The sequence below is a fragment of the Thunnus maccoyii genome, chromosome 19 (genome assembly GCF_910596095.1).
Source record: "Thunnus maccoyii chromosome 19, fThuMac1.1, whole genome shotgun sequence".
Lineage (NCBI taxonomy): Eukaryota > Metazoa > Chordata > Actinopteri > Scombriformes > Scombridae > Thunnus > Thunnus maccoyii.
This window is the reverse complement of record NC_056551.1, coordinates 17,232,004-17,254,110: the sequence shown is the minus strand read 5'-3', so window position 1 is coordinate 17,254,110 and position 22,107 is coordinate 17,232,004. Positions and strand designations below refer to the sequence as shown.

At 37.6% G+C, this 22,107-nt stretch overlaps 1 protein-coding gene and 1 long non-coding RNA gene across 2 annotated transcripts in view; one reads left to right on the top strand and one right to left on the bottom strand.

The window, feature by feature from the left end:
* Positions 1 to 9,656: 9,656 nt before the first annotated feature.
* Positions 9,657 to 11,263, bottom strand: LOC121886206. Its single transcript, XR_006092693.1, has 3 exons — positions 11,139 to 11,263; positions 10,968 to 11,047; positions 9,657 to 9,972 (listed from the first exon to the last, which is right to left on the bottom strand). It is a non-coding gene; the product is annotated as an uncharacterized LOC121886206 (long non-coding RNA).
* Positions 11,264 to 16,349: 5,086 nt separating this feature from the next.
* brinp1 (bone morphogenetic protein/retinoic acid inducible neural-specific 1) overlaps positions 16,350 to 22,107 on the top strand; it is a 123,120-nt gene continuing 117,362 nt past the window's right edge. The window contains exon 1 of the mRNA XM_042394358.1: positions 16,350 to 16,697. The gene's annotated coding sequence lies outside the window, so the exon portion shown is untranslated. The remainder of the gene's footprint in view (positions 16,698 to 22,107) is intronic.

The following is a 22,107-nucleotide window of genomic DNA, read 5'->3' as shown; positions in this document are numbered from 1 at the left end:
GCACCCTGTCGGAAACTAGCCTTTGTTACACATTGCAAATTTGATTTTTCTCCCATGCTATTTAAATAGATTTACAACATTCACATCATCATGCAAATACAGTTCGGTTTATATTCTGCACTGTATTTTGCTCCAGATGCATCACGGTGTGCTCCAGGAGTACCAAGCAGCTCAAACAGGCCCCAGAAAGCAAATCCAGCATCTTTGTGGCAGTATTTTCCCTAGAAGACAGGGTGTTGCTCTTACTACTGTACAAGCTTTCAACACAACTCAGAATCTTCTGTTGACACAAAAGGGTTTTTGTGTGTGTGTGTGTGTGTGTGTGTGTGTGTGTGTGTGTGTGTGTGTTAGTCTATGTTTGTGTGTTTGTCTGTGTTTGCTGAGGAGGTACAGACAGGAACCTTGGAGTTTGCAGCTGTCACAATGAGATGTCAATATTTATGACACGTTGTTTGCTATTTGGTATGTGTGAACTCTTTTTCCTTCAGACATCTGCTTCAGACATTTGCACACATTCAAACACATTCACATGAGTAGAAACTACAAAGCCGGTAAAATCAAATTAACTGTAGACAGTTCTTTTATTTTCTTTCAGCATCTTCTGCATTGTGATTTCTCAGTTTTGTTTTTCTTTTTTTTTTAAAAACCTTTGTTTATCCAGGGAAGGTTCACTGAGAGCAATGCTCTCTTTTACAGGAGGGCCCTCAGACAGCTGAAGTCTGATCTGTTAGCATAATAAGGGTTTTGGTCAAGGTAATGAGCAATAAGTTCTCCATATTAAAAGGCAAAATATGTAGTTTGTAACTACCCCCCAGAATGATGCATAAAAGTATTTTATGATATGACAGCCCTATTGTGAGGATGACATAATCTGTCTGTGCTTTCCAAAACCGTTAAAAATTACTGCTGAAAAATCTGTTTTATGATCTTACAATGCTATTTTTAAAGGATTGGTTCAGAATTTTTCCAGTCAGTCTTAAAACAACAATCACATACCCACATGAACACTGAAAGAGGTTTTCCTCACTGTAATCTTTCCTGCTGTTCATACTGGCTATTAGAAGATCCCCTTAAAATGCACCTTCAATGTAAGTGATAGGAGCCAATTGTGTCCACACAGTCAATTTGCGCAAAAATGTATTTAAAAGTCTTTAAAAATCTGAAGCTTATATGAGGCTTTAGCAGTCTGAGCTATCAAGTGGATATTTGCCACATTTTCAGCCATTTTAGCATAAAATTCCTTCCTTAAGTTTCCTTGGACAGTTGAGCTGTGGTGGAAGTATAGTTAGACTGTAACGCTGGAAGATATTGACATTATTTGACTCATTTGGATGCTGAAACTTCATATTAGCTTCAGACAAACTTTTAAATACATTTTTGCAGAGGAGGGCTGTTGATTTTGGCCCTCATCACTTACATTGTAAGTGCATTATGGAGGGATCTTCTAATGGCCAGTATGAATGGGAGGAATGATAATGGCAAGAAAAACCTCTTTCAGTTCAGACTTAAAAAATTGTGAACCTATCCTTTAAGGTTTAGTTAGGATTAGGCACCACCAAGATTTGGTTAGGGAAAGAGCATGCTTTGTGTTAAAGTAATCTGAATCTTGTTAAAATTAGTACTTTATTAAGGGGACATGGTTAAGGTCAGGGAACAACCATGGTCACGGTTAAAAGAAAACATGAACTCTTGAATGTTGTGAATGGGAAACAAACAGCTGTCTCTTGTGGCAAAGTCAATCATTTTGTTGACCCACCCATCCAGCCCGAACCTCCTCCCCATGCAGACTTGTGGCTCTATAACAACATCAGCCAACTTCTTCCTTAGCTACAGACAGAGAAAAGTCATAATTACTATGGCCCCTAGAGGGCACTTGTCACTTGAGCATAAACAAATGGCATTTTCTGAAATGACTAATGCTGTCATTTTTCTTGGGAGGACAGTCTGGTAATGAGGTAGGACTCTTACCCTTTCCTTTCATCACCTACTGGCCCAGGCATCAAATCGACGACCTTCCAATCACAAGCTTGCGCCTCTAACCTCGGCCACCACTCCCCCACAGGCAATAGCTCCAAAGAATTCCCTGTGACAAATGTGCAACTCATTTTCTTCATCCTCAGAGCCACTCAAACTGTGACTGACTGCTTAGTATTGTTGACCTCTTGGAATAAGCCAGATGTCATAACATGATTGATTGATTTGTTCTGAACACAGCTGATTCATTCGGAGCTGTGTCAACTGACTTGCTGTTACTATAAAAACATATAGCTGCAGGTTTATTACAGGAGCATTAAGGTCTTTGAGTCCAATTAAAATATTTAAACACTCAAGTGACAGACCCTTACATCACACAGTAAGCTCACTACAATGCAAAGCATATGGCTTGTTTTGTAGCTGAACTGACTATGAGGGAGATGGCTTTGCTTTGATGCCTCACTTGAGCTTGAGTTGTTTCCCTCTGCATTCTCAACACTCCACCTGTTTGAGCCCATCCTTGTGGACCAAGACATTTGCTGGCAGTCAGTAAGGCAGCTTTTGTGTACTGCTGTGCGCAACCAACACTCCATTTCAGCACCTTCTTCAATCAGACCCATGTCATAAATTAAATCTAAATTTTAAAAGTGCCAGAGGGCGTAATATATCTTACACTGTAAAACAATGCTGTGGAATATTGTTTTGCCGTTGATATGATTTGTGCATGTAATCATTTTGGCATAAAATCCCTTGCCCAACTCCACCAGCAGTTGGGTCTTTGTGTCACCCTTTTTTTCAGGCACAATGCCACTGATAGCCATTTGGCTGAGAATGAAGTCAATGCTTTGGACAATTGGAAAGAGTTCCCTCTAAGACTGACTCTGTGCATGCTGATGTGTTTCTCAGTCTCTCATTTGTAATCAGACCATGTTGTCTTTACCTTGTTAAGAAAACAACTTTGAACATACAGAATCCACCATCTCACTGACCTTATGCTACTCTGCAATGTATTTTATATGAGATCCCAGAACTCAGTCCTGCAAACAATACTGTTTTCTTTCTATCTCATTTACCAAGGTTTTTCACCTCACATCCCATATTGTTGCAGGTCTTCTCCACTGTCAACATTTCTGTTGCTTTCAAATTTTCTTCTCAAATGCACAGTTCTGCTGTTTGCCTTCATGCTGTGATAAATAATGAGACACAGGTGTATGTGGTGATTTGTAAATCCAGGGATGTACACAGGTACATACTTTTTTTTTCTAACAGAAAATTCATTGTGTCTGTTGATGGCTTTACCTCCTCTCAAGCATTGTCTAGGTATGGGGTGCCGCAGGGCTCCATTCTAGGACTAATTTTATTTTCTCTCTATTTACTCACTTTGGGACACATCAAACTGCATCATATTTCATTTCATTGCTATGCAGATGATACTCAGTTATACTGCAAACAATCTAAATCAGCTAAGTTGTCTTCCTCACATAATTGCCTAGCTGCAGTTAAGGATTAGATGGCAGTAAATTTTCTTCAGCTTAGCTCCTTAGTTTATCACCTTAGCAAACCTGAGCACACTCATGGCCAAGTTCTGCCTGCTCTTGGCTCTCTAGCTCGGTGTGTGGTACCCACTGTTAAAAACCTTGGAGTTATTTTAGACCAGAACCACGCTCTCAAGTCCCATGTTAAAAGTTGTTTTTTTCCACACAAGAAATATTTCTAGAATTAGATCTTTTATTTTTTTAATGATCTTCAAAGATTCATGCTTTTATCACTTCTCGTCTGGATTATTGTAATGCAGTGTTTACATGCCTTGGCCAAAACATGATTGCACAGCTCCAGGGTGTGCAAAATGCAGCCACCAGACTTTTAACCAAATCACGAAAGCATGATCATATCCCCCCTATTTTAGATTACTTTCAAAGGCTGCCTGTCTGTTTTAGAACTGATTTTAAATTTTACTCTTGAATTTTAAGGCCCTGAATAGTATGGCACTGAGCTCCTTGGCTGAGCTTTAAATCATAACTCACCAGCCCGTAGCTTGAGAGCTTCTGATAAGGCCCTGGTAGCTATTCCCTGGTCAAGGCTGAAGACCAAGGGCGACAGGGCTTTTGCTGTTAGGGCTCTAACCATTTGGAATAGCTTACCTGAGGAACTTAGACTGGAAAATTGACTGCCCTCTTTTAAATCATCTCTCAAAATTTACTTCTACTGGCTTTTGCTTTAATTATTCTACCTGTTACTTACTTTATCTGTTAGTTTTATGTGTTACTTTTATCTGTCATTTTCTCATTACTTTTAACTGTTTTATGTGTTATTTTATTTGTTGACTGTGATTTTGTATTTGATTGTTTGTCTGCTTTCTTTTATTTGCCCTTGTTTGTGAAGCACTGTGTAACAGCTGTTTTGAAAAGTGCTTTATAAACAAAGTTGTTATTACTATCAAAACTCTGCCAGATTTTTGTATCTCACCCAGTGCTCGAGAATGCTTTCAAAGAAGCCCTCAGAATTGTTTTCTCTAAATGCTCTGCTAAACATTGTAACATGGTATGCACCCTCAGCTGCTCACTTCTTCCCTTTTGTGCCAGATGGGCAATTAGAAATATGCTAACTGCATGCTGAGCAGCCACCCACACACTGGGCACAACACTGCCACATGCGGTGAGATTACCTGTAAAAACCACTAATAATGTATACCTAATTCAAGGTCCTTGTCACTAAATTTAAAACTTTCTGACCATCTCACACATCAGTCAACAAAAAACAGCTGACATCTGTGATCTTGTCACAGCAGGTTTTAATCAGTTTAGTCACAACATCATTGTGTCCTTTGGAAACCTCTACTGTACAAAGACTTCATGTAACTTCCTATAACTTCCAGTAATATTGAGTGATTGTACTTAACTAAAACCATATTCCTCTTTGATATTTATTGTATTTATTGTACCATATATATCTAAAAGCTAATTTCCATCTGTAGTCTCTGATTTACAGTTTGATATTGTGTAGGAAAAACAGTTTCTACGTATCTTTAACATTAGTTCTCATTCAGGTTGACAGTTTTTTCCATCTTTCAGCTATAAAAGCTGCATGTATTTGAAATCAATAGTCTGAGATTGCCTTTTCTCGGCTTAAGAAAGTGCTACCAACATCCGCAGCATAATGTACTTAATGTTTTCAAGGCAAAAGATCTCTCCAGGAAAGGATATGTAAATTGCGTATTTACCTTTACATTTAAAAAAAAAAGAAAAAAAAAAAGATATTTTGGCATTACAGCATTTTAAAAGTCTGACTCTTGAGTTTAATTAAAAGATAAGAGACATACATTTTTTAAATAAGCTTTATTGCCAATTATATAAGAACTCTTTGTACTACATTTTAAACATGAACACGAGTTGATTTAAATTGAATATGTGAAAGTGACACCTTGACCAGCGGGCCTAGATTGTGCTGGTGTAGGCTGTGCCAGACAGTTCCTTCTAAATGTTTTATTGGCTAATCAGGGAACATAAAACTCAGAGACAAAGCCTGCAAATCTTGTGTGTGCTTGCTAGTGCTACAGTGTGCTTTGTTTAACTAACGTTATCTCAGTGTCTTTCGTAAGGATAGCATTTCATTATGTATCGTTTTTTCGTTTGCAAACTATGCACTGCACTTTACCCAACTGCTAATACCAGTCCCCACTTTGAGTTCTTCATTTAGAGAATCCACTGGAGCCCTTATGCACTGCCCCTATAAGTACAAACACCCCCACACACCTCCCAACAACAGAAAAGCTCTGCGGACAGAAAAGGGAGACCCTGCTGCAGTTGATATTGATTTAGACCACAGTTTACACACAAACACAATGTTGCAGGCTGTGCTGAAATTGTGCCTGATGCTGGTATTTAGCCAGAGAACTTGTACATTTAACACAAGTTAGCATTGCTCTCGGCCATTGTTAGAATACTCTGTAAAGCAAGATGCATGCATTGCTTCCCTACTGAAAATTTTGAACCACTAATGATAAAAATTGTGTTTACAAAATGGGCTTCAACTTGCACTGTCCAGCTGGGGTCATGTACAAGGTTTTTTCACTTGTTGGCAGAAATAATGAAAAGAAAACTGACGCCCACCTGCTAAGACCACACCAGATTGAAAAGAACTGACTGTTACTGTGATAAAGTAACAACTCAAAAAAAGAGAGATCTGAATGGGAAAAGGTGATAAGATACCAAAATGAGAAGAATAACAAAATAAGCTACATGACAAAGGAATATGTTGCTTTAGATGGCATAATTTTACTCCTTATTTTGGGGAGTAATGAGTGTTTTGCATTTAATATACAGTGAGTTATAGTTTGTATTGCGTATTAAACCTAGAGCACAGAACTGTTTATTATTGAGCTAAAAAGGGCTCAGATGGTTGTAGCTGTGGCAGAGTAAGCCTGTGAGAGCCAGTTGCTCACTCTCTGCACTCACTAGCCTCAAATCACCTGCTTATGTGATATTCTCCTGTTAGCTTTGAGGTGGACTTCGGATGAGAAGGGACTGCTTGTTCCCTGTGGCTACTGGAGAGGAACTGACGGCTGCTGCTACCTCCTGGATAACTTTCGGGATTTCATTTCCCAGTTAAAGACAATTAAAGGACCCCTTTGGATTCCTACTAAAAGACTACACTTTCTGTTTTTTTTCTTCAGCTGAAGACCATTTTGGTCGTACTAGTCCATGGAATCAGAAAGAACTCCTTAAGTTTAAGGGCAACACAGTACATTAAAGGTTGAACCTGTAATTGTTAATTTATTAAGCCATTTATTTGAAGATTCTGATTTGTTACCAAACCAAGGTTCAATTTATTTTGCATTCATACCTATCCATTTAATTTTAATGGAATTGTAAGTTTCTTTTAAATTCATAAGGATAGCTATGCTCCATTCCAGCATTTCATACAGTGAACTGCTACCAGACATTAAATAAATTCTCCTGAGTTGTTAGAGTTATATAGTCTCTGTAATTATTTTATTAAAGGCTGAAGCAGTGGTTATATTAGTACATATTGTTACATTTACATTGTTTTATCATGTTTATTATATGATCCTTACTTCAAAAACACACTTTTTTAGTACAATGTAACTACCATGTCATTAAGCATTACTGACTTTGACAGTTCTATTTCAGCGAACTTATTCAATAAAATGTCATGTTTTAGTTAGTAACATTAGGGAACATATGGTACATGATTGTCTATATTGCATGGGAAAGGAAACCATCCATTTTGATGAGAGGATGTTTTGATGATAAGGACATGAGATTAAACATTACTGTCTCTTACAGTACAGTTTCACTTTATTTACTCTGTAAATTGTAATGTCTTACTTAGTGATGTTGCAGAACATACATGGGACAAAACTGTGTTGATTGCATGGAAAAGGGAATAATCCATTATAAATTATATGCTAAAAGCCTGGTAATACCATGGAAACAAACACGGTTTCCTTTTACAGTACAGTTTCAGTTTACTTACTGAGTAAATTGTCCTGTTTTACTTAGTAATGTTGTAGAACATAATTATATGGTACAAGTTCCTGTTAACAGCGTGGACAATGGAATAATGTATTTAAAAGGATATGATAAGAACTTGTTAATACCATGGAAACAAACAAGGCTTCCTTTCACAGTACAGTTTCAGCTTACTTACTGAGTAAATTGTGAAAACATTTCCGAGAACATACCCAGTATTTAGGAAGATGTATCATGACACTAGAGGAGAACTGTTCCTGTGGAGGTTGTTACCAGGTAAGTACAAGGTAAATCTAATAAACCCTTTATAAATGGGTTTAGCCATAAACAATAACTATATAAGAAAAAAGTAATTTATTGGAAAGTACTATCTTAATTTCAAGATAGTACATAATTTAACTTGGGCTGTTACCAACATAAATCTTGGATAACTACAATTGTAACTTGAATTGATGGGTAATAGAGGAGCTGTTTCTAATAACTGGTTGCCTAATTTCCTAGGAAGTGCGCAATTATATTACCAACCTAAAATGGTCACAACTACAAGGTACTCAGTTGAGGTGATGGGCAACAGTAGAGGTTTTTCTTAGTAGCTAGTATTTAGTAGTTTCAGCTGCAGTTTCTCTGTATTACCTACTTATTACCAGTGATACTAGTAATACCCAATAATATACTATTATTTACCAGTAATTACCCAATAATATACTATAATTTACCATATATTTACTGGGTAAATACTTAGTAATTGGGAGACTGTAAAAGGAAGGGTTATTGGCAGAAATATGTGTCACTAGAAAGTGAATTTGAATTATTTGTATGTAAATTTGAATTGCTCAACTTGAATAATTGCATTAAAAAATGTAATTGGATTACATAATTTGAATTTGTATTGTTTAACTTCAATAATTGCTTTATGAAAAACTGAATCTGAATGGCATAATTTGAAATGGAATTTATTAGTTTGGAAATTAATTCCAATAAACTTGAAACTGAATGTAATGATGTTGAATTAATTTGCTCTGAAAATATATTTGATCCTCACTGAAAATTCAACTGTCTATATACTTCCACATTCAGTTCTCACAATTCAAATTCAGTTCTCGCAGTTCAAATTCAGTTATTGCATTCCAATGTCAGTTCACTGAGACACACATTCGGTCACTGAGGAAGAACTATTCAAATTCAAATATAAATGATTCAAATTCAGCTTCCAGTAACACATATTTCTGCCCATAAAGGGTTGCAAAAATTCCTATTCAAAGTGGCTGCGTGAAGATAAAATAAACTCACATTGAATTAAAACATACACTCACCTGCCACTTCATTAGGTTCACCTGTGCAATCTAATGCAATCCAATACAGCAGCTCTGCCATAAACTTTACATTTACAAAGTTTATACATTTTCAGTTTTTGTTGAAATTGTCAGCAAGGTGATAATTCTACTTTATGTTTATTATTGAGGTTGCAGTGGGTGGTGGTGGTGTACTGGAGTGCATTATATTGAAAACTGTTCATATATTTTGCCCCCTTCATGTCTGTTAATGGAGTGGACAAAATATTGGGAACGATAATAATAATAAACATAAAGTAGAATTATCACCTTTCTGACAATGTCAGCAAAAACTGAAAATGTATAAACTTTGTAAATGTAGAATTTATGGCAGAGCAGTTGTATTGGATTACATTAGATGGCACAGGTGTACCTAATGAAACGGACAATGAGTGTAAGTTGAGTAGTGTTTTGCTCAAGCACTTTCAAGTTCATTGTCATTGCACTTAGATAAATCAGCATATACCATATGCATTGAAATATTCACAGACTCTCAAAGTGACAAAAATAGCGTTTCTCCTCAGTCATGGCACACAAAGAAACAGTTACAGTAAGAAGAGAAGACAATTATAAACATCACATGTGCACAAGTAAAGTGATAGTGTGTGTTGACTACAAACTATGCTCTCCTTGACAATTCTACAGGCTAACTCTGGCCCTGTAACAAGGAACACTATGCCCCACCTAAAGTGTCATCACTTGGTAATCAGGGTTGAGCTATAGGGTGTGCTACTTCATGTACCTCTCTCTCTCCTCCTCCTTGTATTAGCAATCAAAACTTTAAGTTCTTTATTCATTTTTCATTTCAGTCCTTTAATTAAAATAAGAACATGGATTTTAAACGTCCTGTGTTTATTTATGTTTAAAGCATTGGTCAACAAATACACTGAAACATGCCACAATCTCATTCTAAAACATTTTTGCGATTAAATATGCATTTTTCAAACACTACTCAATAATTGTCTTTTGGCTTGAAATTGCAAGTTGATGTGTTGGCCTCAAAAGTAAGGTAATACTGTGAAAAGTTGTGGTCTCTGTGTTTCGATATGGCTGGCTGACTGTCTCATTACCCAGAAAACTTTCTGAAAATGAGTTTGTTTTTCATTAGAGTAGCAGAGAGGCTGGAATGGTGTCATCTTCATTCATCTGTGTTTCTCCCACTTGACTCCCTCGCCCTGCAAGAGAAAAAATTCTCATGACTGATGGACCTGCTGGCTATTTGGACATCTGTCTTCTCCTTCATAGCCCTGGCAGGGAGAGGTCTGGGTACAGTGTGACAGGCTTCCGCAACAGCGTGTACTAACACCGGGTAGAAACATCTCTGTGGCCTAAGCCTTAGAGATCAGCCATTAGTAGGTTGTCAATCTAGCAAGCGCTAACATTCTTCTGGGTAGCTGAGAGAAAGATTCAACCCATGGCTTCCAACAAGGAGGTGGATGTGAGATCATTACAGTCCGGATAAATTTAGCTCCTGTAAGGATATTGTGTCTCTGCTGGTGTTGAATATAGCACAATTATTGTAGTTATGTGGATAATGGAGTCAAATCTGCACAGTATAAAAGTATATTTTTACTTGACAGTAGTAGATATCTATGTGAGTTACAAACTTTGGAAACATTTGACATTAAGGAACACATGTTAACCTAATTGGATGCTGAATGGCATGCGTGTTAGCATATGGCTCCTTAATTCTCCTTACATGAAGTCATTAAGGAAGTTAATGCACATGAATAAGGTTTTTAGTATTCTTTTCGCAGTAGGCTTTGAGCTGATGAGGTGTAAGAATCAGAACGACTCTTATTGGTAAGAATTTCTTGGTAAGACCTTCAAAAAATGATTTAATTTGTACTGTGTGACTAAAAGTACATAGAGAGGTTTGGGAAAAACACATTCTTAATTGATATTGTGTTCATTTTTAGCATGTAAGCTGACTAATGTTGACATTAGCAGGTGAGTTTTTAAGCTGTTCGATATGCTAGAACTGACAAGCTAATAGCCGTGTTGGCAGAATGTCGGCAAAGTGGGAAGAAGTGGAAAACCTCTTGTAAGTCTGCCTTGGAAGAATTCACAGAACATGTAATCTGTATGCTGTAGTGAAATAAACAAACTAAAAAAAACTTAGTTTCAGTCAGACATCAAGAGTTTGATTTAAGTATTCATTTAAACTCACCAATAAGACCTTCATACATCGATAAAAAACTGCCCTCCTGTCAGATCTGCCCGGGCCACACAGTCCATGAATTTATCTGTCTGAAAGGTGATTTAGAATCAGAAGGACATAACACCTCATTTTATCTCTAATACCTATAATGCCAAATGCCAAAGAAGTCTGTTTGCTCACCAGTTCTCTGTCATCACCAGTGGTCAAACAATCACAGTGCAAACAATCAAAACTGAAGACTGTGAGCTCATAATCTGTGGTCATCCTTTCAGAAGGTGTTTGGTGGTGTGATGTTTTGATTTAAGCATGATTATGATTTTCTTTTCAAATAATTTATAGACTTTCCTTTCTTGCCAATTGTTCTTTCTTCCCAGTCTGTCTGCCTCTACTTTTAATCTCCTTTTTTCTTTTTTACTTTGCCAACAGTTCCTCACCAGCATTTCCCCTCTGGAGACAGGGAAGTTTAAAATATGCATCCTACCAACACTTGCTTGCCATCACCCAACCACACACACACACACACATACAGACACACACAGTACTGCACATTTCATCAGACATGTATACCCAGTGCAACTGTGGTATTGATGGTTCACTCCTGCATTCATGAGGAGTATGCCCATCACACACATCCCCCAGTCCATCTGCTCTAGCAGCAGTAACACATGGAATAACTTATACCAAAAAAATCCACATGAAGATTTTTTTTTGCTGTAGTGTGCTTGGTGAAGCCTTGACTGACATACAGTTTCCAGAAATCTCACTGAAAATTAACTTTTGTCATGTATTGGTTTATTGTATTGTTGACACACTGACAGTGACTTTGTTTTTTGACAAGATTCAAGGGTTGAATAGTTCTGTTATTATTTGGCATTGTGCTGTTACTCACTTTTAGGGAATATTTGCAAAACAGGATTAGAGTTATCAAATGTAAGATTTGCAGCAAAAGAGTCTACAAACTTATTTCTCTCAGTGACAGTAAATGTCAAAATATCTCGATGAACAAAGTTGAACAGACGTTTCAAATTAAAATCTATGACCAATGGAATTATTAAATGTAACGAATTCAATGATCCCTGGAGTATTTTATGCCTACTATTGCAAAGGTAACTTGTCACGTGTCACCACCACCTCTTGGCTAATGACTCTGTAATGGCACCATTTATCCATTTAGCCTCATTGAGTTCTATGCAATGCTGGTCCTGCCAGGTTTGTCGGTGGATGCTTCAAACACTTGACTGCAAGTGGACGATTGGAGAGCTAGTGACTTGCAAAGCTGTCTGTGACTGCAATGGATATATATTGGTGTGAAAATCAAGTCAAAAAGTTATCTTTTTTACATAGAACTTTGAGCAAGAATTTGAAATGAACATCCGACCTTTGGGTGCTGTCACATATGCTCTTTGAATATTGAATTAATACATTAAAAATGAGCTTTTAGGGAATTCTATTCAGCTTCCTTTGAGGACTTTCACTGTAATTTTAAAGTATATGTTGGGGTACAGTGAAATGTGTAGAACTGCCATATAAAGAATGTTCTTTTCATCATATTGTATCATAATAGTAATGATAATTATAGCTATTATTTTTATTATTATTATTATTATTATTATTATTAGTAGTAGTAGTAGTAGTAGTAGTAGTAGTAGTAGTTGTAGTGGTGGTGGTGGTTATAACACAAGTAGTTTATTATAACAGGATTTGCTCAAATAACAAGATAACAACCTTCCTGAATATTAGATTGCGTTAACAATGCCTGAAAATCTCAAATGTGTAGCGTGAGTGGTCAGAAGAGCTTGAGTCCCCTCGCAACTGGGTGTGTAATGGTCAAAATAAGTTAACATTTTAGAGATTTAACTTCACCAGTATCAGAGACGCTGAAAGGGAATTCCAGACACATTGACTGAGCTACAGAGGAAATGGGAGGCATTCTGGCCTCTGAGAGAACAACTTCAGGAAATGGATGTCAAAACCAAGCTTAATTATCCAGCAGTCCAGCAAGTACAAGATGGGGAGGAAAAGAATAACTTTGCAAAACCAGAAGAGGCCATACAGTAGTTGTGTAAGACATACTTTATCACTTTCTTAAGAGCCAAGGAAATGCAAAAATATTCAAGTATTATTAAGTTAAAGGACTAATCTTGGCTAAGTAGTTAGCTATGGACCAATTTTACATTTATACTGTGGAGGCAATGAATTTGGATATTATAAGGAGAAAACCCTCTGGAGTGTAGTGGATGGCAAAGAAGAAATATTAATGTCTAGTGGGTTAATGATGAGATATTGGGAGAGTATGGGAATTTGTGTTCTTGTACTGTACATACCTAAACTCATTTATGGGATTAATAACACAGGGGAAAGTGAGACCAACATGTTGGAGCTGCAAAATATATAGATATTAATTTTCTCTTTTGTTTTCCTGTGGGGTTTTTCTTCTTTTTTCTTTCTTTTTTTGCAGAATAAATCATGGAAGAAAGTTAGAATAATATTATGGCTGCAACTTGGTATTCCCAAAAACACATATATTTGAAATACTCAACTGGGGAACCTGGAGCACAAAAAGAATTAAATATATTCAAGAAATAAATGATGTATAATAGAGTTCAGTCATTCACAGAACTTCAGAGCAGATTCACAAAATCACATGCTACAGCAAAAATTTAACAAAAAAAAAAAGTTTGGTAGGTACAAGGACCCTTTTAGGAAATTCTATTTAAAGTAGGGAGGAAATAAACACTTAATAAGTAGAATATATAATATGTTACTCGAGGAACAGTCTCAACATTATTCATTGCAAAAATTGTATAATTGGAATAAGGAAGCTAACAAAAACTGGAATATATGCTTACATCTCACTAACAACATTACTAATGATGAAAATTTACAGTTAATTCAATATGAACCAAAGACAAGAATAGATATAAAGATCTAGGTAGAGATCATAAGTTTGATTCAAGTACCTCTAATTTGTGTTTGAAGTGTGGCTTCCATGACTCCCTCATGTACTCCCTCTGGCTTTGTACAAACCTGAACAACACATAGAGTGAAATCCAGGAATGGATATCTACAACTTGTAAAACAAAAATTCAATTCTCATCTGAGCTGTGTATTTTTCAGAGTGATGAAAAATTTAAATATCTTGTGGGATGGTAGATTATGCTTTCCTCCATTGTTTATGAGAAACTCATTTTAAAACATAAAAACAGAAGCCCTTATTTTACAGACAGAAAGAATTTATGAAATATTATTTGACCTTAAGAAAGACAATCTCTCTAGATAACAAGAAAACACAGCCCTATAAAAACCTGTGGCAGAGCTGGGGAGGGAAGGACTCCAGTGGAGAATACATGACAGAGAACTAAATGTGTTATGTCTTATATATGTGAATGTATCCATGTCTCATGTTAACTGGACATCAACCTGTGATATATCATCTTAGATATCAAGGGGTTATAAAATTGCTTATTTTAGTTAGTAAGAGATTATAAGCAAAATTCTGTGGTGAAAGGCATGAAATTTAATTAAAACAATTATACAAAAAAAAGAAAAAATCCTGAATGCCTGTAAGACTGTTAATTCCAGTAATTAAGCACTGCAATGTCATGTCATGCAAGTGTAACTTAAGTAAGAATAGTAATAATCAGTGTCAAACAGTATGTAGGCATTAGCTATGAGTTAGACTTCACTTCATAATGTGAGAGAGCAATTTCAGTTTTCTCTAGTTTTTGATTTATAAGGATAAAACTGACTTAGAACTGTAATTAAGGCAAAAAATATTCTTATAATATTGCCACCTTGCAAGCCCAACATCCCAAGCAAAGCAAGTGGTTTGTAATGACTAATAAGCTAGTAACAACTGCGTAATATTAATTATGAATATATGATTCATCAGTTATGCCTGGAGTTCGTATAACTGGCATGCACAACCATGTGCCATTATCCCTATCAAATATTATCACATAATCATAGTTGTATGTCTTGTATAAGATCAAAGACACAAAAAAGCAGCCTACTGTGTATGCAATACCAGAGGTATTGTGATCAAGGGATGTGCAAGTTGATTCAACCGAATGTCTAACATAGCAGATATAGAATACAGCTTTAGATCTGAGGCTCTTTTAGATGATTCCCCTACATTATGCTGGCAGCATGTTTCAATAAGTTTCTAAATAGGTGTCATAGCAGTATTTGATATAAAAATGCCAGTGCCATCAGGGACATGGATTTTTAGAAAGGTCTGGGGTCCTGAGTTCCCCAGTGTACTTTTACTGAGCTGAACAAATCTTCCACATTTTCTGTATTAATTTAACTGTTACTTTAACTACATTTTCTTTCGGTTTTATCTCCCTTCATAATTGTCAAAATTCTTGGTGGACCATTACAAAATCCCTTTATTTTAATTTCTCTTCGGTGTCAAACAGTCACATTTAAGAATATAAAGTCTGAAAGAAGAAGAAGAAGAAAAAAGAATGTAAATCAGCTGTGAAAAACTCAACATGTTCATGTATGATTGAAGAATTTTGTATAATTCCAAGAGGCAACACCGAGGACATTAGCTTGGTGCCTTCAGTGGTAGCTATGGACCAATCATTCAACAAGTGAATGTATGGTCTGTGTATGTCCAATAGTGAAATCAGCAGCAGACAGTACACCTCTCACACTGACCTAACATCGCTAACATAACAGCAACAGTAGTATTGTAGGCCTCTTGAGTTTCAGCACCGTGGACAGCAACTATCCGAGTTTCAGTCTTGATTTAGACTTCAGCACCATGGACAACAACTGCCAGAATTTCTCGTGAGTTGGGTTTCAGCACTATGGACAGCAACCATCAGCGTTTCACTTGTGAAACACACACCATGTCTGGGCTATGGAGGATTTAAAAAAACACTAGATTCACAGCAAGTCAGTCCAAGTTTATATTAACACAGTCATACAGTCACGTTGTATTTTATGCAAAGTACACAGCCTACACGTGGCATAATGTTGGCACCTTCTGTGCAACTCAACGCCTTCCCACTTTGGTGCGGTTTCAGTTTTCTCAAAAATCTCTCATGCCTCTTAAATCATACACCCTATCTGCTTCTCAACATACCGTAGATCCTCCCCAATCTGCCTTGTTAATTAGTGACAGTCATGTATTCTATGGTGGTCAACCCATAGCCCTGGTGTAAATATTTACCTATCAGCGGAGAAAAGTCACGACACGGCTTCTTATCCTCATCCACCCTCAGTTCCCTCGCCTTCCGCCTCACACAGTCCAGACCCACCCCTTACTGTCTGCCATGACCGTCCTCCACAATACGAGACTGTATTCTTTGTACCTCCCCTTTCTCGCCCTGAGTCTGTGCATCCCAGCCTCCCTTCCTAGATATCCATCCCACACCTCTCCACCCGCAAACGGCTCCTACGGTGAGAAGAAAAAAAAAAAAAGAAAAAGACCTGAACAGTTTCAAACACGTCGGCATAAATCTCACATCCAGAGCTCTCTTTCCTCCTTTCCCTCCTGACGGACTTCATTACTTTATTCCTCTGCGCGCCAATGCCCGAGACCACGCCGAAACGAAGGATTTTTTTCCCTTGAGCATGAAAAGGATTGCCAAATCATCCGCAATCCAACATCACCGACTGAGCCACCAGCATGAGCACTGGATACATATGCTCCAGCAGAAGTTGTTGGCTAGAGAACTAACAAATCTTCGACCACAAATACAGCCAAGAGGGGAGAGTCAGTTTTAGGTAAGTGCGTTTATACCGGGTTGCACCTCTAACATGTTATGAGAGTATCTTTGGCTAAATATGTGTTTTTTCTGTCTAACATTTACCACGAGGTAGTGGTCGGGTAGGCAGGGCTATATTGTGGCACAATTATGGCGATGTTGCGTGGTCAGCATGTTACTGGGGTGGCCGGTGGTGTCCTTTTCAGGGTGGACGCAATTTTTTTTTCTCACTGTGAAGCTTAAATAATCGGTGTGCAAGTCCCTTCAAGCTCCTCTTGGAGTGAATGTCGACGGAGCGTTCTGGGGCTATTAAAAAAATTATACCGCGAGTCTTCTCATCTTATAAACACATCATCTCCAAACATTATGTAAATGAGTTATGCTCTCGATTATATGCACTCGACTGCATTCTCCCTGCACGTTGTGAGACATCATCTTCCCGAGGTGATGCTGCAGAAGTGCGGATGAAAAGGAGCATAAAACATTGGGACACACAGATCTCAGAATTTTGGGGGGTTTGCACATTACGCAGAGCTTCCGCGGTTTTAATGAATGGCATTACAGGGGCAACATTCAGAGTCAAGGTGTACTAGCAGGCCTACAGATCACTATGCAGTCGGCATCAATATTTGTATTCAAGCTAATTCCGTTTGCAGTCCAGTCGTGGCTTTTTCCATCCGTGTTGATCAATTTACCCCGGAAACTGCATTATCCATTAACTAAAAGTGAGTGTCATCCCAGACTGGAGATTGGATATTGGATATGGAATGAGTTGCAGTCATGCTTCCTGTTATTATTATTTCTTCTGTAGATTTCATGTTATGGATAAATTTCTGTGAAAGCAGATTGTCAGCTAGATATGTGTTTATGTGTGCGTGCTGGTCTGTGTTGTACGTGGTTCTGAACGCATGAGAGTGCGCACGCATGAAAGCAAACGCGTACATGTTAGTTTTGTTCTGTGCGCGTGTGTGTTTGTGCGTGTATGTGCGAGTGTGTGTCACCAGTGAGGTAAAGTTGCCGTTCCGTGTAACCTCAAGTTCCTTTGATTGCTGTTCCACTGACTTACTGCGAGGGGAGCTCATGCTCTTTTACACTAGGTGTCATTATTTGGCTAAAGGCAAGATAACAGTGTATGATACTGATACCGACTCTATGAAATTAGTGAAGGGACTTCTGTTTGAAATTAGTCCGGAAGCATTTATCTGCACTTCCATGACTGCCTCTATAATTTTTGTTTTGTTTGTCATTGTTTCTTTTTCTGAAAAACAGCCCCAATTTGCTACATTCATGTAGTTTTAACAAGTATATCCAGAAACTTTATGCATTCATCATTGCCAGGTTGAGAGCACAAGTCATCAGTCTTATTTAAAAAATATTGAATAGGACACAATAATGAGTAATGAACAATGCAAGATCTCAACTGAAATGCTGTAAAGCTTGGCCTTTAAAGAGCAAGTTGAAAAAAAAGTCAGTGGCACCCGACTGTGCATAATCTGCATTCTGAATGTAAGTTAAGCTTTAATATTCAGAATTAACATTATATTGACAGCAAGTCAACACATCATGTGATATTGTTCTGCCCTCTTCTCCACATGTGCAGAGCTGAAAATTGCACTGGCAGCGGAAATTGCAGAAGAAAAGCTGCCTTATTCAGAATGCCTCATTCAATCTGGTGGCCTTTTCAATGGCAAAATGCTGGCAACATGTAATCATTTTCAGAGGGAAAGCTTTCCACATCACACTAGCAAAATGAAAATGCCAGCAGTAGCTTAAAGCTATATTTGTGTCACGGCTTTAGATGACCTGATGTTGATGATGCTTTCAAGGACTGAAAAGAGAACGTTTAGCAGCGGAGGTCCTTTTACAGATCTTGGCAGTGCAACTTACTGAATTGTCTGTAACACATGTGATTCTTAATAGCAAGGAAATAAACATCCAGATACAATTACACAGAATAGGTGATAGAAATCTTGCATTCACCCCATGCACACAATGTCGCTCTATCCCCTAATAATATTTACAAACTCTCTTTGTGGTGGACAGAGAACAGCACTAGTCTTGTATTGGCAGAATCCAATAGCTCTCCCCCTCTGTGTCTCTCTCTTTGTGTCCTTGTATTGGCACGGCATTGTTTTTATGTGGGTGCTGGCTGCAGCTGTAGTGGCTAGAAGCCTGTGTCCCAAGAGCTTTGCAGAAAAATCTGTTTTTATCAGAAACAAACAACAGGGTCACATAATGACATGTGACAAAAACTCACAGAAACGCTGCTGAGCTTACAGTATTTTGGAAAAACAGCAGAATCATTTGACCTCCACTGAGGGCTGTCCTGACCTATGTGGTGCTGCTATCAGTACTGTAAGACCACATGGGTCTAAACCATGCTTGAAGAGTATGAATTCTCAGCCCAAGGCTCATCATGAGTGGTTTATTGCATTCTCGCACACCATAAAATTCAAACCATGTTCAGCTTTGATTAATGATTCCAGAGGGAAATTTTGTTGTAGCTTTTTATAACATTTATGTGGAGTGATCCTCTCCCTCTCCATATATATGGTGTATAATCTATAGAGAAATATTGACTTGTCTGAGAAGGCAGCCATAGTTTTGAAAATGTATTTCAGTTACTGGAGCCACACATGTTAAATTTAGGCTCTGTGTGACACAGGCTCAGAAAATCCTTACAACAGTGACAATTTTATTGTTAGAAACTATTTAAGCATTCAATACACACAATTCTTCATCTGAATGAAGTGGCCTCTCTGTGGTCCCCCTGTCCCTCATTCTTTCTCTTCTTCTGTCCCTTCACAGAGGGGGACCACAGTCTGAATGTTTGCGAGTGAAGCACAATTTGCATTTGCCACATAAGCACACAACGAGAAATAAATTGCAGATGAAAAGTTAACAAACAAAAAGAAATCTGTTGTACTGGATTAAAATTTTGCAATATTTTTTTTGCAAAAATTATAATATTGGTCACAAAACAGACAGCAATATCATCTTGATTATATTAGCATAATTTGACTAGTTTGTACAGCAGTGGTTGTTGAAAGTTTGTGAGTGAAATTCAGTAAGAATATCTCCCCCCCTTACATATTTGTTCTGAAGATTTCTGCTTTCATGCACAGCAGCAGACCTTGCATATTTGATTAACACACAAATTGTGCATCTTGACCTACCATTTACTGGTTGCAAGGTAGGTGATGCTGGGTAGAAAAATGATAATAAATTGAGCCTTTACAAACCTGATCTCTGTGTCATTAAGCACTGCCAGGTAGCTCAGTTATTACTCCTTAAAATATGATAACTCTGACAACACAGTAATAACTACAGTAATTTATCTTGCTTGACATTGCCTTGGTGATAGTGCCGCTTGTACATTTCTATTTGAGTTGCTGCCCCGTGTTACTGTGAGAGGGAGATTTGCTGTGGTCTTGCACATCACTGAACAATAGAGGTCTGTACTGGCTGGCGATTACATATAGAACTTGTAACTTAATTTGCCTGTTGCCCACGTTCCCTCCAGCAATATAATTTGATCTGTTCCAGTCTTGAAGTTATGTCTGAGGTATTTTAAACAAAATACAGTCCTCTTAGTGGTAAAATATCTTAGGGCCTATATTTACTGTATATGGACATGAAGTGCAGCTGTGACAATTGTCCGTATTGCTGTTGAGACTTTATTTCTCACCTGCATTTTGTTGATAATTTTTTGGGTAGTCATGGTACATTTTGGTGAAAATGTTATGCTGTCTTATGTTTCACAACCAGCATATTTTCCTTTAATGTTCACTGAACATTTTTTTCAGTGTTACATTTTACAACTTATGGCAACTAAAGAATGATTGTTAACATTAGTCCACTTAAATGTCTCGATTCAGATTAGGAAAAGATTGTTGTCATGGTCAACCCTGACAAAATGTTAGTATGATAAGTCAGATCTTTTGTACCCTTATCTAGCACCCCGACCTCAACGCTCCTAGTTTTCCTTTCACCTTGTAATGTCACACCACTTTCTGCATTGACCAATAAATATTGTTGATTAGTTGCAAGTAAACATTATTGTCCATGCCCCCAGCTTAGCATGCTCTATGAAAAAGAGCCCTTTGCAAGACTGTTTTCTTAATCCTGCTCAGCCTGCTCCCACTGGATTTCTGACCATTACAGCCCGCTCCCACTCCCGTGTGTGTTACACTCCCACCCGCACCCGCAACCATTCTGTCCATTCAATTTGACCAGGGGGGAACAGAGCAGGTATGTTGCCTCAACCCAGAGGTTTCAGATTTGTGCCTGTTGTAGATCAGTACTTTTGCACATTTGTCACAACTAACAGTCCAGTTCATGCGAGGTTTGCGGTCCCACGGTACCTCCATCCCAATGCACACCTCTAAGTCCAGTTACTTTTTAGTTTATCCTTATTTACCTAATTTTAGCTTTTACAATAAGGATTGGTTCAAAATCATAATGGGCTACTTGCTTTTACAAAGTTGCTGTACAAACTTCTTTATATTTCTGCAGCACACATCCAATGGATTGGTTGTACCTCAGTGCTTTTGTGGTATTCACAGCTTCCAGTGGTCTACAACAATAAATTTGCTCCTGCACTGACAGTGATATCCAGGCTACCCATGGAAAACAACAATGCTTAGAGCCACCAAAGAGTTCCAGGATAGTAACTCTGTTTTCTCATCCAAAAATGCTGTGATACCACAGAGGTGCATCAGTGGTATGTTATCTCTCTCTCTGTTATCTCTTTCTCGCAAAGTTTGATAGTGATGGGAAAATACATTATATGATAAATAATGTACAAACAAACAATTAAATAGCCATAATGCTCTCTGAAAAGTGAACCTAAGTTCTTAAGTATTTGGGACAAGAATCTACAAATATTTCAATTCTATCAGACAACTGACTTACTTTTTATTGTTGGCAATAGGTACACTGTTGTGTGCATGTATAGTACCAAACATTTTGATACACTTTCTCATTCAAGTGAATAGGGAAGTGTATCCAAACGTTTGACTGGTACTGCAGATATTGCCATTCACCTACGTAGTGCAGGCTTTGCAGCATAATGCAGAAAATAGACTGCAAGCAAGCAACAAAATGATGCCAACACATTTAATTATACTTGTGTGGATCTTTGTCTGTCAGTTGCATAATAAGCACAGACCAGACTGTGATGGGGAGTTCAGAATCTTTAGTATCAGTATATTCACCTCAAAAATCCATTAGTCTCTGTACAACTGGCAATGTGCTGTAGCACTGTAGGGGGAACACACTTTTAAGTTTTTAAACTGACTTAGAGGCTCATATTTGATTCATAATTAAAATACCCAAAATTTGATGATCATTCCCAAATGCATGAGAGCCATAAACTTGTACACTTGTGTTTTCTCCATGGAAAATGACTATGAAAGTTTAAACTCTCA